The sequence below is a fragment of the Miniopterus schreibersii genome, assembly GCF_964146895.1.
Source record: "Miniopterus schreibersii genome assembly, chromosome: 11".
NCBI classification, from domain to species: Eukaryota; Metazoa; Chordata; class Mammalia; order Chiroptera; family Miniopteridae; genus Miniopterus; species Miniopterus schreibersii.
Window position 1 is genome coordinate 28112551 of NC_138111.1, and position 13718 is coordinate 28126268.

The following is a 13718-nucleotide window of genomic DNA, read 5'->3' on the forward strand; positions in this document are numbered from 1 at the left end:
AAGTGAAGCAACCGTAACACGCACTGCTGGCTTGTGACTCTGTATGCACAATATTCACATTTACCATGAGCCAGTTCAGTGACTCAAAAACTGGAAGTGTTTGGTAAGCATTAAGCAACTGATAATGACCAATCCAGAATTCTGAGACCATGTTCGGAATACTGCCAAATACAAATTTTGGCCGTTAATGAACTGGGTCCAACCTGACTCAGCAATACAAAAAAAGAAAACTTTTAGTCCCTTATCCAGTTTCTCTAGTTTATTTTGTTAAATACAAAATAGTTATTTCCTCCTAGAAGACAGATGACATCATAGTTGACTAAAATTTTAATGAACTATAATTCCAGTAACACTACTATTTCAATGAGTAGTAGTTTTAAATGGCATCTTTAAAATTAAAAAGTGTTGCCCAGGCGGTGTGGTTCAATGGTTAAGCATCGACCCATGAACCAGGAGGTTACGGTTAGATTCTCCGTCAGGGCACATGCCCGGGTTGCAGGCTCGATCCCCCATAGGGGGCGTGCAGGAGGCACCCGATCAATGATTCTCTCTCATCACTGATGATTCTCTCTCCCTCTCCCTCTTTCTGAAATCAATAAAAACATACTTTTTTTTTGGAAAGTGCTTAAACTTATTTGAGAGAAATTAGAATGGCCCTGTGATCACTTAAGAGGGACAAAATGGTGTAATAGACGCAGTATGGGCATTAAACTTGTACAAATCTGAGTTCGAATTCAGACTCTACCATTTTATAGCTGTAACCTTAGTTAAATTACTTAAATTCTCTGATCCTAAAAGGATACATGTCACTGCCTACCTGATCAAACTGTACAAGGACTGAGTTATGTGAAGTGCTTAACAATGCCTAGCTCATTAGCATAGGCCCAGTGTTAGCACCTTTTCCTTTGCAAATCTCACTACCCTCACCTAAAAATTTTAAAGACTGAAATTGTAACTCTCAATTCATAGGAAAACATTCTTCTTACATTCAAATTACTTTCCAACGCTACAAGAAATTGTGCACTGTATACAGGTTAGAAGAGCAATCGCCTTACTACTTTCTCTAACTGAAAGGCTCTTTCCTATAAGAAATTAGATTCTGGAAGAGGATAGATTTTCACTTACGTTCATAATATAAAAGTAGGGATTCTAATGCTATGTGGGAAACTAAATCCAGTCGATTTCTAAACTTCAAGGGTTTTTTTTATCCTAATTAAAAGCTTATTTAATACATTAAGATACTGTACAGTACCGTATGCATTTATTGAGAAAGATTGTCTAAAGAAAATTACCTATTAATGATAAACTGATGGTTGGTTTTTTGGTTGGTCTGTGGGAAAAAGTTTACACTAAAATAATCTACCTGTGAAAAAACTCAAAACATTCAACAGTATAATTAGAGAATAGGAAATACCTGTAATACTGGCATTTACACTCTGAGCTAATGAAAATACATCTATAATGCAGAAAATACTCAAGAGAATTTTAGGCACTGAATTAAACTTTGAAATCTCATTTTAAATACCTTAATCTAGTCAAGACATTAAAAGAAAAGATATACAAGATAAAAGTGACATCTGCCAGTCCAAGAAATGTGAACTAGCAACCATTGATGAGAATTGTTTACAGACCTAATATTATTTTATCAGGATACTATTAGTCTTATTCAAAATCAAAATGAAAAATAAATTCTCTCAGATATACATAAATATGCCATGATAAGGTAATGAGTCAAATACAAAAGAAAAATTCAGAAAGTTATTTTATTTATGTACTTTAATTTTCTCCCTCTGTCTTCACATCTATAATAACCCTTTATCTTCCAATGAGGCCATAGCAAACTATTTGCTATGCAGTGAGAGATGCCCCCTAAAGAAACATTAATTTTCCCACTTCCATGATTATAATGGCTCTTATTAATGCAACACACAACAGGCATTCAATAAATGTCAAATAAGTACATAACAGAAAGAATGAATAGGATGGAAAAAAGAATGAATAGGAGAGATTAGAAACAAAAAATTAATTTATAAAATTCCACTTAAAGCCCTGGCAGAGTAGCTCACTTGGTTAGAGCGTCATCCCAATATGTCAAGGTTGCGGTTCTATCCCTGGTAAGGACACATACAAGAACCACCCCTGCCCTGGCCAGTGTGGCTCAGTTGGTTGAGCATCACCTCACCGGTTCAATTCCGGTCAGGGCACATGCCCAGGTTGCAGGCTTGATCCCCAGTGGGGGGTGGTGGTGCAGGAAGCATCCCATCAATGTTTCTCTGTCTCCCTCTCCCTTTTTCTCTCTCTAGAATGAATAAAAAACATTAAAAAAAAGAAAAGAATCAACCACTGTATGCATAAGTGGAAAAACAAATTGATGTTTCTCTCTCCCTTCTCCAAAATAATAATTTTTAAAATTCCACTTAAAAATAAGTTAATGCAGACAATGTAATTCTTTAGACTTTGCACATTTCAGTCTTTGCTATAAAATAACAGAAACTTTCTGTTTAACTTGTTTGAAACATTAACTAGAAAGATCTAACTATCACTAGAGACTAAGTGCCCTGTTCTTCCCCCCACCAAATCTGATAAAATTTTAAAGAGAAACATCCATCATATCTAGCCAAATTCTCAAATACTAATACACAACTGAGGGAAGAGAGAAAACACTAGAAAGTGGAGTTAGAATAGAATATATTTAATAGTTAACTAAATTAACAAATCTGGTTTGCAACAATGGTGTCTAAAAACTCTCAAAAATTTCAGTGTAATATAAAATCTATTTTTATGCTCAGCCATACTTTTAAGAGGCTACTCTGGAAACTAGTACCTGTGGCAACAACACAAAGGCCAGAGATCGCTGATACAGATCAACTAAATGAACTGTAACTTAATGTTCCACAAGAAAAATCTGAGGCTGTTTCAGAGGCTCAGGTGGACTGTACAGGTAAGTCTCCACCCAGGAAACAACAAAAGCAGCAAGATAAACATACCTGGAGAAGACATGACAATGTCAAAGTTATACCCAAAGATCACTCGCCTCGCGTCTAGTCTACTACCTTTCTCCCAAATCTCATAACCTCAGGGAGAACTGAATCTGCACCTCACGTCCCCAGCTCACCCTCAAATCTACATCACTTACCTTCTTTACTAAAACCTGGATCCTCCTCCCCGGCATCCTCTAGTCCCCACAGAGCTCTCACTCCAGCAAAATAGATGTCTACTGAGCCTATATTCCGGTAGTGTATTAGTTCCCTTAATCCGAACTCATTTTCCCACAACCCATCTGCCCTCCGCCCTTTGAACTTGGTCCCCTCACTCCGACCCTTCTCCCTTAATCCTCCCCAAGTCACGGATCTCTGTCCTCTTCTCACCCCTTCCCCCTCAACTGCATCTCCTTTCATCCAGCTGGGCCTCCGGTCTCGTCCCCTGGTTCCCTCCCCCACCCGTATCCCGGGACCGGCGCCCTACCCCCAACTCCGCCCTTCTCCTCCCTCCCCCAGAAGGAGGCCCCCTTACCTGAACGCCGCTGCCGCCGCCGTCCCAAAAGCCGAAGGGTGCTGGCGCCGCCGACCTCCCAGGCTCTGTCCTCTCTGAGCTCCCCACGGCCCCTAGGGAGAGCGAACGCCACCACCTTCAACTCTGCCCGCCCCGGGCCAAGCCGTCACCGTAGGCACTGCCAGTACCACAGCCGCCATGTTGAAACCCTACTTCCCCCCTCCTTCCCCTCACCGCCCCGCCCCTTTGGGCGTCTGACGTCAGGGCGCCGCGCTCCACGCCCCCGGGCCAGTGGGAGGAACCGGCGGTGACGTCAATAATCTCCCTTCCAGTGCAAGGCGGCACCTGCTGCCTGGAGCGTTGCAATTGGAACTGGTGAATGCTGCTGACCCTGAGAGCGAGGAAGGAGAGGGTCACTGAGAGAGCAAGGCGTAAGTGTTGGAGAAGCGGATTTAGGGAGACGGGACGAAATGCAGGGACCAGAGTTGAAGGGGCGGAGGGCAGATGAGATGCGCGAAAATGAATTCGAATTAAGGGAACTAAAAACACTGCTGGAAGATAGACACAGTAGACATCTATCTGGCGAGAACCGAGAGCCTTGAAACACGAAGGGAAGCATAAATATTTACCTACTTGGGAATCAGGATGCCTGGCTTCTGGTCCCGGGTCAGTGACCTGGTACAAGACCTATCCTTGCTGATAATGACCTCACTTTCTCCATTTACACATGGATGGGTTGAAATGTGACCTCTAAATCCTCCAATTCTGCCATTTAACCTGTTTAAACTAGGTAATCCAATCCCAAACCTATACTGCCTTGTGCATTTATTGGATGTCTTCTGGAATCAGGTGCACAGAGGATTCATAACTGAAGGAGATAAATCTTTGTTCCGAAAATTTCCTAAATGGTGGGAGAAACAGAAACAGATAACTCTAGGAAAAGTAAGAGGGTAATAATGGTGCATCAATTGATCTGGAAAAAAATGACTTTTGCTAAGAGATTAGGAAAGATATACGTCTACACTTTCTGGCTATGTAAAGAGTGTGTATACTCTCATGTCTAATTCTCCAGCCCTGTTTTCTCTCTAAAACCCCAAAGGAGATAATATATGCACTTTGAAAAATGCAGCTATTTTAACTCACAATGAGAGAGCTCCAGAAGGGGGTTGTTAAAGTGAGCAAAAAATAATAAATCATCAATTCTAGATTATTTGCCTATAGAAGACTTGTGGAGAGAGCAGTGAGCTGATCAAAGCTCTTCATCAGGAGAATTAAAATGGCATCAGTGAATAAAATAGATTGGAGACTACATGGTAGTCTTCTTCACTGAGTAAAAGACTCATACCTGAACTAAAGCAAAAACAGTGGGGATGAACTGGAGCAAGATTTAGGAGACTGACTTTACAAGATTAAGAGACTTGCTATATGGGAGAAGAAATCATGAAAAAAGGAGCCACATTTTTGAGGTCTCATACTAACAGAAACAAGAAAGAGCTAAGATTAAATGAAGACCTAAGGGAAATAAGTCACTGGCCAAACTGAGATTAAGATGACGGCAAATTTTCTGGAGAGATGTTCAGGAGGCATTGTGAGTTTACACATGTACTGTATTGGTTCTCTGAGGATATGTTTTTATTGATTTTTAGACAGAGGAAGGGAGAGAGAGAAAAAAAACATTGATCAGTTGCTTCCCGACCATGCCCAACCAGGGATCAAACCCACAACCTAGGTTTATGCCCTGACTGGGAATCGAACCCACAACCTTTTGGTGTACGGGACAGTGCTCCAACTAACTGAGCCACCTGGCCAGAGCCAAATAAACTTTTTATTCATTCATTTAACAAGTATTTATTGAGTTCCTGCAATATAGCAGATATTGTTCTACACACTGGGAATACAGCAGTATACAAAAGAGACACTGTCCCCCCAAAAAAAATCCCTGCTGTCACAGAGCTTACATTCTAGAGAAAATAACAATAGTAATGGTGATATGTGTTAAGAAAAGGAATAAAGCACAGGAAAGAAGATAGGAAGTATTCATGGTTGAAATTTATAAAAGAATGGCCAGGAAAGGTGACATCTGAGTAAAGACCCGAAGGAAGTGGGAGCCCTGGCTGGGTAGCTCAGTAGGTAAGAGCATTGTCCTGATACTCCAAGGTTTCAGGTTCAATCTCCAATAAAAGCACATACAAGAAGCAACAAATGAATGCATAAGTAAGTGGAACAACAAATTAATCTCTCTCTCCCTCCCTCCCCCCCTTCCTTTCTCTCTGTTTAAAATCAACCAAAAAAAAAAAACCAAAAAAAAAACAAAAAACTGAAGGAAGTGAGTCATGTAGATATCTAGAAGAAAAAAATGCCAGGCCAAGGCAATGGAACAGTAAGTACAAAGGCCCTGAGGGCGAAGCGCGCCTTCTATGTTTCAGGAAGACTAAGCAGTCCAGTGTGACTGGAATGGAGTGAGCAAAGAAAAGAATAGTAGGAGATGAAGTCAGAGAGGTAACAGGTGGTGGCTACAACACATAGTATCTTTTCATCATTTTAAGGACTTTGGCTTTTACTCTAAGTGAGCTGAAAACCATAGGAGGGGAGGGAAATGATCTGACTTTTTTAGCAAGATCACTGTAGTACTGAGCAAGAAGGGCAGAGTGGAAGCACTTTGTGGTTATTGCAGTAATCCAGGCAGGAAATGATAGTACTGTAGACAAGAGTGACAGTAGCAGTGAAGGTGGTTAGAAATGGTCAGGTTCTGGGTACATTTTGAAGGTAGAGCCATAAGAATTTGCTCCCATTAGCCCTGGCTGGGTGGCTCAATTTCAGCAGCATCCCAGACACCAAAACGTTGCAGGTTTGATTCCTGGTCAAGGAGCATGCCTAGGTTGTGGGTTCAGTCTCTAGTCAGGGCATGTACAGGAGGCTGCTGATCGATGTTTCTCTCTCACATTGATGTTTCTCTGTCTCCCTTCCTCTCTCTCTAAAAAATCAATAAACAGATCCTCAGGTGAGGTTAAAAAAAAAAGAATTTGCTCATAAATTAGTTGCATGGTGTGAGGAAATGAGAACTCAGGCTGACTTTAAGATTTTTGACCTGGGTCAAATTCTTGAAGGTTTGACTAGAACAATGGAAATTCAGATTAATTAAAATTTCGGAGAATAAGACCCTTTGGAACACTGACCAATAGGGCATGGGAAGAGGAAGCAGAGAAAGGTAGTGGCCAGAGAAACAGAAAAGGAATCAGAAGACTGTGGTGCCATGGAGGATTAGGAAGGAAAAACCTTTGGAGGGCTGGGCCTGTGCCTTTCCTCTCAAAATAGGACTCCCTGAATCCAGAGACAAGCCTTCCCCATCAGTCAGGAACTTCCTGAGATACCCCATCAGCCTAAGCCTCCTGATCCAATAATATTTTTTTCTCTGTCTATTTGCTGACTACCTACTCCCAGGCTAGCCTGCTATGTGCCACTCAGCCCCCATAAAGGCACCCCATCCTTAAGAAGGGGGGGGCAAAGAAATGGGAAGAAAATGGGGACATTTCCTGGAAAAACAAATACCTCTTCACCTTCCTAGGAGTGACTCATACTTGGCAGTTTTCAGGAGTTAATCCCAGTAGTAACTCCACCTGTGGCCAGAAAAGGCTGAACAGGATACCAGTCCTCTACTACTCCTGCTAAGTTTCTTCCCCCTCCCAGTGCACCTAGACATTGGTCTAGAAACAGGATTTCAGGCCAAGGAGTACCAGCTCACAATCCTCCCTCTTTTTTTCACTTTCTCCTTCCCTTCATATACTACTAGACTTTTGGGGAGTCTAAGAGCAGAGGCAGGAAAGACGTAACCAGCTCTATAACTTTTCATTCATTTAGCCATCCAGCATTGACTAAGTCCTACCATGTGTCAGGCACCATGAGTCTACAAAGATGCTCTGAAGGAGGTCAAGTGAGGGAATCGAACAGTTAGTTGTACAGATAATGATGATACCTGGCATATAATCACCTGAGTTCCCTAGGTAACACATTCCAAGGCTGAGGAGTAGAAAGGAAAGAGTGGTTAGGTGGACTTGAGAAATCATGAAAGATTTCATGGAGAACTGAAACATTTAAATTAGGCCTTAAAGAATAGAATGAAGGGTGCCCAAAGCAATTAGAACAAAGCAGTTGGAGCAAAGAAATGAATGGAGGAAAGTTCCAGGAAAATCAAGAATCAGTAAGTAGAGGAAAGGCTATATGTAAGACAGCAGAGAGAGATATGGTTGGAGAGACCAGAAGGGAAGAGACTTGGCTTGGGTTTAACAGTTCTAAGGCCGTAGATAGTCACTGGCATCTTCTCCCCTGTGAAATCCAAGAGAAAAGTCGGGATGAATCCTGAGAACCTTGGAGGTCAGGTTGAAACCCTTTATCTTTTTTCATAAACTCAAGGTTACAATTAAGGACTCAGGTTTCTGGGTCACCTCTGAGGTTCCTTCTGATTCTAAGATCTATGTGATGACCATCATATGAAGATGCAATTATCCTAATGACCATGAATGGATAAAGATGATTTTAGATTCCAAAAGCATGAAATATAAACACAACAACTCTAAAATGTTAGAAGAGAATATAGAATATTTTTTGAATCATGAGTGGGAAGAACTTTTCTAATCGAGACACCAAATAATGCCTATTGTATTCATTGTTACAGAAAGAAAACAACTCCGTAGACAGATGTATAGGTATATATGGGTATAGGTATATATGGAGAGAGGGAGGCATATTTAAGCATAGATAAAAGGTTAAAAGAATACACACCAAACTATCCATTTTGGCTCTGGAGAGAGCAGGGCTTGGCTGGAGTAGGGTAGACAGTAAGACTTGGGACCAAGAAAGGAGAAGTAGACACCATGTAGAAGGTGGCAGCCACTGCTGGAATATGCTGCCACGGCCATAAAAGAAAGAAGAACTACCCTGACTTCTCTCTCCCTCCCACTTTTCAATCTCCTGCCAGGGCCTCCCATTGACTGAATCTAACTAGTTGGCAAAGGAGCTGGGAAATGTAGTTTTCAGAAAAAGAACAGAGAATGGGTGTGAGAACAAATACATAAGAACCAATTCAAAAAGTATTGGGTTGTTTACAGAATCAATGAAGGAGATGGAGAACCAGTATGAAAAACAGGAGAAAATCTAGTAGAAAGGGGAGGGGAAAAGACAAAAAAATAAAGAAAAGGGAACTTAGTTAAAAAAAAAAAAAAGAGGGGAAAAAACCCAGCAGGAAGCTTGATAAGAGTCATCCTGTAAGAGTAAAAGCCAATTAATAATAAGTAGTAATAGTAAAAGATAATTTTCTCTTTTAATGGTTTGGGTAGGATATCCTGGCACTGAGCTAAAAGAGTCATGTCCCTAGTAGTGTATTGAGCTAATATACTGAGATCTACTACACACTTATCCCTGTGCTGCAGTGGGAATGGAGATCAAATAAGACCAGATTTCAGGCACCAAGAACCTTAGGATGATGACAAACATATAAATAATAGAGTTAAATAAACTCAGCGAGCTCCAGGACAAGGCCAGTCACTACACTAAACTGTGCCTTTGTGCAAGATAGAAAAAGGCACTCTCTCTGAGTGGATGCAATGCCAGGGTATACAGCTTGGCAAACAGTGCAGCAGGATTTCAGCCGTCTCTGGACCCCTCAGCCAGGCACTTCTGTGCAGAGCACATAGTGTACATCCACACATGGCTGCCCTGCTTGAGGAGCTAGAGACTGGCATCTATGGAAGGAGAGTAGAGGTAGCCTATGAGGATGTGCAGCTGGAAGCCCTGGGACCCCAGCCTCCTAACCCAGAACATCATTAAAACCGCAATGATTTCATTTGCTTCTGGTGCTGATGTGACAAAGGATTGGCAACGAGAACCCCTGCAAATTTGGAAAGACTCCTTTGGAAGGAAAAATTGACAGATGGTGTTTACAGCTTTGCTTTGGTTCTTCCAACACAGGGAGTGTCAGATGTTTTCTTCCAGTTTCCAAGGCAGTGTGTGAGATCTAAAAGGCTCCTTTGCCCAAAGATAATGAAACATTGAAATACAGAATTAGGTGTGAGCACATGGGCAAGTGAATCCTGTGCCAGGTCAGCAAAGTTTGATTTGCTCCTATTGTGAATCTAAGGTTTGTTGTTACCATTCTAGTCTTTTCTGTGTCATGTAACTGCATCAGTGGATTTATCCAGCCATGGAACACAAGGTTATGCAGCTAGAATTTCATAGCCCTGGCCAGTGTGGCTCAGTGGGTTGAGCATTATCCTGTGCACCTAAAGGTCGCCAGTTTGATTTCCGGTCAGGGCACATACCCAGGTTGTAAGTTCCATCCCCTGTCAGGGTGCATACAAGAGACAATCAATTGATGTTTCCCTCTCTCACACACCCTCTCCCTTCCTCTCTCTAAAATCAATAAAAGACATATCCTCAGGTGAGGATTTTTTTTTAAAAGAATGTTATAAAAGGCAAAATTATAGACACAGTAACTGGCTACCTGGAGTTAGGGAAGGGAAATGAATAGCTGAAGTACGGAGCATTTTTATGGCTGTAAAACTATTCTGTTTGATACTGTAACAGTGAATACATGACATTATGCATTTGTCAAAATCCATAGAACTATACAACACAAAGAGTGACCTTAATGTAAACTCTGGACTTCAGCTAATAATAGTGCATCAATACTGGTTCATCAATTGTAACATTAAATGTACTACATTAGTGCAAGGTGTTAATAATAAGGGAAACTGTGGTGAGGCTAAGAGAATATGGGAAGTCTCTGTACTATTTGCTCAGTTTTTTCTGTTAATCTAAAACTGTTCTGAAAAACAAAGTCTTGAAAAAATATGTTATAGCCCTGGCCAGTTTTGCTCAGTGGTTAGAGTGTCAGCCTGTGGACCAAAGGGTTGCAAGCTTGATCCCTGACTCGGTAGGGGTGTATGCAGAAGGCAACCAATCAATTTGTCTCTTTCATATCAATGTTTCTCTTTCTCTCTCCCTCCACTCTCTCTGAAAAACAATGGAAAAAATATCCTCAGGTGAGGATTAAAAAAAAAAATCTTTAAAAAAAAGGAAAAACAATCACAGTCTAGACCACTGGGTTTCCAGAATAAGGCTATGAAATTTGTAGCAGAGAATTATACATCTTTTGAAAAGCAGCCCTTGACCATGGTAAAGATGGAGTGCCTGACCATAGAACATCAATCACATGGACAAAACAGCCCATCATGAGCTTGGTTTGTTAGACTTATCAAGTCATAAAGTCAGATGGGCCCAGGAGCAATCTGCCACAAGATGGATATGGTACATTCAAGATTAGACACAAATAGGGCCAGGCAATACAAGTAAGCTGCATGAGCAAGTGGAAAGACTCCCAAGTCATTCACAGCTGTTTGTGTACATTGGCACCTCTCACTCAGCTCATATCTGTTGCCATATATGCCTTTATGACCCAGTTAACAGAGGAGATTAGCTTGGTAGGTGAGTACAAGTAGAAAATATAGTAGTTGCCTCATAGTGGTGATCCTGAAAGACAGTGATGAGAAATTCTCCCAATTGGTGAACTTTGGAAGGTAAAGCATCTTTCTTTCCTCTTTCTTTCTTTCTTTCTTTCTTTCTTTCTTTCTTTCTTTCTTTCTTTCTTTCTTTCTTTCTTCTTTCTTTCTTTCTTTCTTTCTTTCTTTCTTCTTTCTCTTTCTTTTAAATATGTCTTTATTGATCTCTATTGATTTCAGAGATAGGAAGAGAGAGGGAGAGAGAGATAGAAACATCAATGATGAGAGAGTCATTGATCAGCTGCCTCCTGCATGCCCCCAACTGGGGATTGAGCCCTTAACCTGGGCATGTGCCCTGACCAGGAATCAAATGGAAATCCCTTGGATCATAGGTTGATGCTCCACCACTGAGCAACACTGGCCGGGCTAAAGCATCTACTTCTGATGGAAATAGAAGTGGTCTGAGGTTAGGATGTATTGAGAACTGTAAACAGTGGTGAGTGACTTGGTTGGTTAGTTAGAGATCTGAATGAGAAGGACTGGAAAATCAGGAATAAGAAGGTCTAAGAAAGAAACATTTGTGTGGAGATATAGGAAGGTGTGTGAAGTATGAAGATCTTTCTATCACGTGAGTATTAGTTTGTTAGGGCTGTGCCATAGCAAAGTGCTACAGACTGGGTGCCTTAAACAACAAATTTATTTTCTCATCTGGGGGCTGGAAGTCTAAGATCAAGGTATCTGCAGATTTGGTTCCTTCTGAGGCCTCATTCCTTAAAGATGGCCTATTTTTTGGCAGGTCTTCACATGGCCTTTCCTCTGTGTATGCACATCTCTGGTGCCTGTTTGTGTTTTCAAATTTTGGCTTATAAGATTGGATTAGGGGTCACCCTAACAACCTCATTATAAGCCTAATCACCTTTTTAAAGGTCTCTTTCCAAATACAGTCACATGCTGCGGTACTGTGAGTTAGGGCTCAAACATATGAATTTGTGGGGTAAGGGGGGACACAATTCAGTTCACAATATGTTAATGCGTATCTGAGACTCCACTACAGAAGAGGCAATACACAACCAAGTAAAGAAGATGACTTAGCCTATTGATAACAGTAACCCTCTGTCATTGACCACCCCAGAGCAGGCACATGGGCACATAAACAAAGTAGCCATAGTGGCAGGAATGGAGGCTTTTCATAGGTCCAACAGTATGGATTCCCACTCACTAAGGCTTCCCTAGTTCCCCAAGTTGCCTATTAATTTAATCGATTTACACTAGAACTAAAGTGTGTGGAGGTATCTGTTTTGCCGTGTTCTTACCAATGTTTTAAATTATCTTTTCCATTTTGCCAGAAGAGTGATAAATGGTGTTTTGGTTTTAATCCTCACCCAAAGGTATGTTTTCATTGATTTTTTTAGAGAGAGGGAAACATCGACTGGTTGAGTCCCGCATGTGCCCCAACTGGGGATTGAACCCCAAACTTTGGGTATACGGGATGATTCTCCAACCAACTAAGCCAACTGGCCAGAGCTATGAATGGTTTTTAATTGGATTTTGATTTGTATTTCCTTGTGTTGTGTATTTCTTTGTAAGGGTTCAGAACAGGCCTCCCCAAAATGTGCCATTTTGGCATGTGAACTATTTTGAGCGGAAGGTAATCAAGTCTCTGTGGGTTCATGAGAAACTTTTCTCTCCCTTAAAGAATTTAATTGGGGGGGGGGCTCTTGCCCATAATAAGAGTTATCACCAGAAATAACTTTTTTTGGATCTATCTATATGGCAGGGCAAACTACTAATTACTGAACATCTGCCCTTATCATCCTGCAATGACCTTTGACCCCTCTAAGCCCTTACTTCATCCTTAGATCAGAATGTCATATATACCTCACTTTCCCTTTCTGTCTTTGAACCTGTCATGTATGTAGGGTTCCCATGCACAGGTATGTAATTAAATTTGGTTATTTTCTTATGTTAACCTGTCACCTGTCAATTTAATTATTAGACCAGTTTAAAGAAACTTGAAGGGGAGAGGAAAGTTTCTTCCTTTCCCACACTTGCATTTATTGCTTGATATTATCCTGCCCATTTTACTACTGGATTGTTTCCCCTTTTCTTATGGATTTGTAAGAGCTGTCATATATTCTATATATTAATAGTCTGTCAAATGTATTAGAAATGGCATTTGCCTTTTAAGTTTTATGATGTATATCTTTTTTTTTCCTTTTTTTACTCCAACCCAATTAAATTAAATGGATTAAAGTTAATCAAAAGGAGATTATAACTTTCATTAAATGGAATAAATAGTATTGGACTTTCCCTCTAGTGATAAACAGCCAAAAGAATGGACAAAATATATGAAACAACAATTTTCAGACACTGGACTAATAAGCATTGTAGGACTATGAACCCTGAAAGAAGGAAAACAAGAAGACGAGTTTGGCTTTCTGCCTAGAGTCACTTTCCAGACTACAGCTCAGGGTGGGGGAACCCAAGCAGAACACAGCAGTTTTGTTGAGTTGAGGAAACAGAGATCAAATTTGAGGAGACTGAGACAGCTGGAATTTGCAAGGCAGAGTGCCAGAGAAGAAAGAGCTACATGGGAAAAGAGAACCAGAAATATACATAGTGGTCCCATTGAGTCTGCTGCTGAATACTAAGCCGCTTGTGAATAGAGTGAAACTCCCTAAGACTGGTGAAAGAACTTGTCAAAGATAAACAAAGCTGGACACTAATTAAAGT

The 13718-nt window shown here is 40.9% G+C and overlaps 1 protein-coding gene across 6 annotated transcripts in view; it reads right to left on the reverse strand.

Moving 5' to 3' along the window:
* Window positions 1-3736, reverse strand: part of UBAP1 (ubiquitin associated protein 1) — a gene marked incomplete at its 5' end in the record, with an annotated part of 38544 nt that extends 34808 nt beyond the window's left edge. For 2 of the 6 annotated variants that reach the window (XM_081152085.1, XM_081152086.1), the window contains one exon: window positions 3514-3732. Of the gene's footprint in view, window positions 1-3513 lie in introns of all 6 variants that reach the window. The other 4 variants (XM_081152088.1, XM_081152082.1, XM_081152089.1 and 1 more) reach the window with 3 other exon arrangements.
* Between the last annotated feature and the right edge of the window lie 9982 nt (window positions 3737-13718).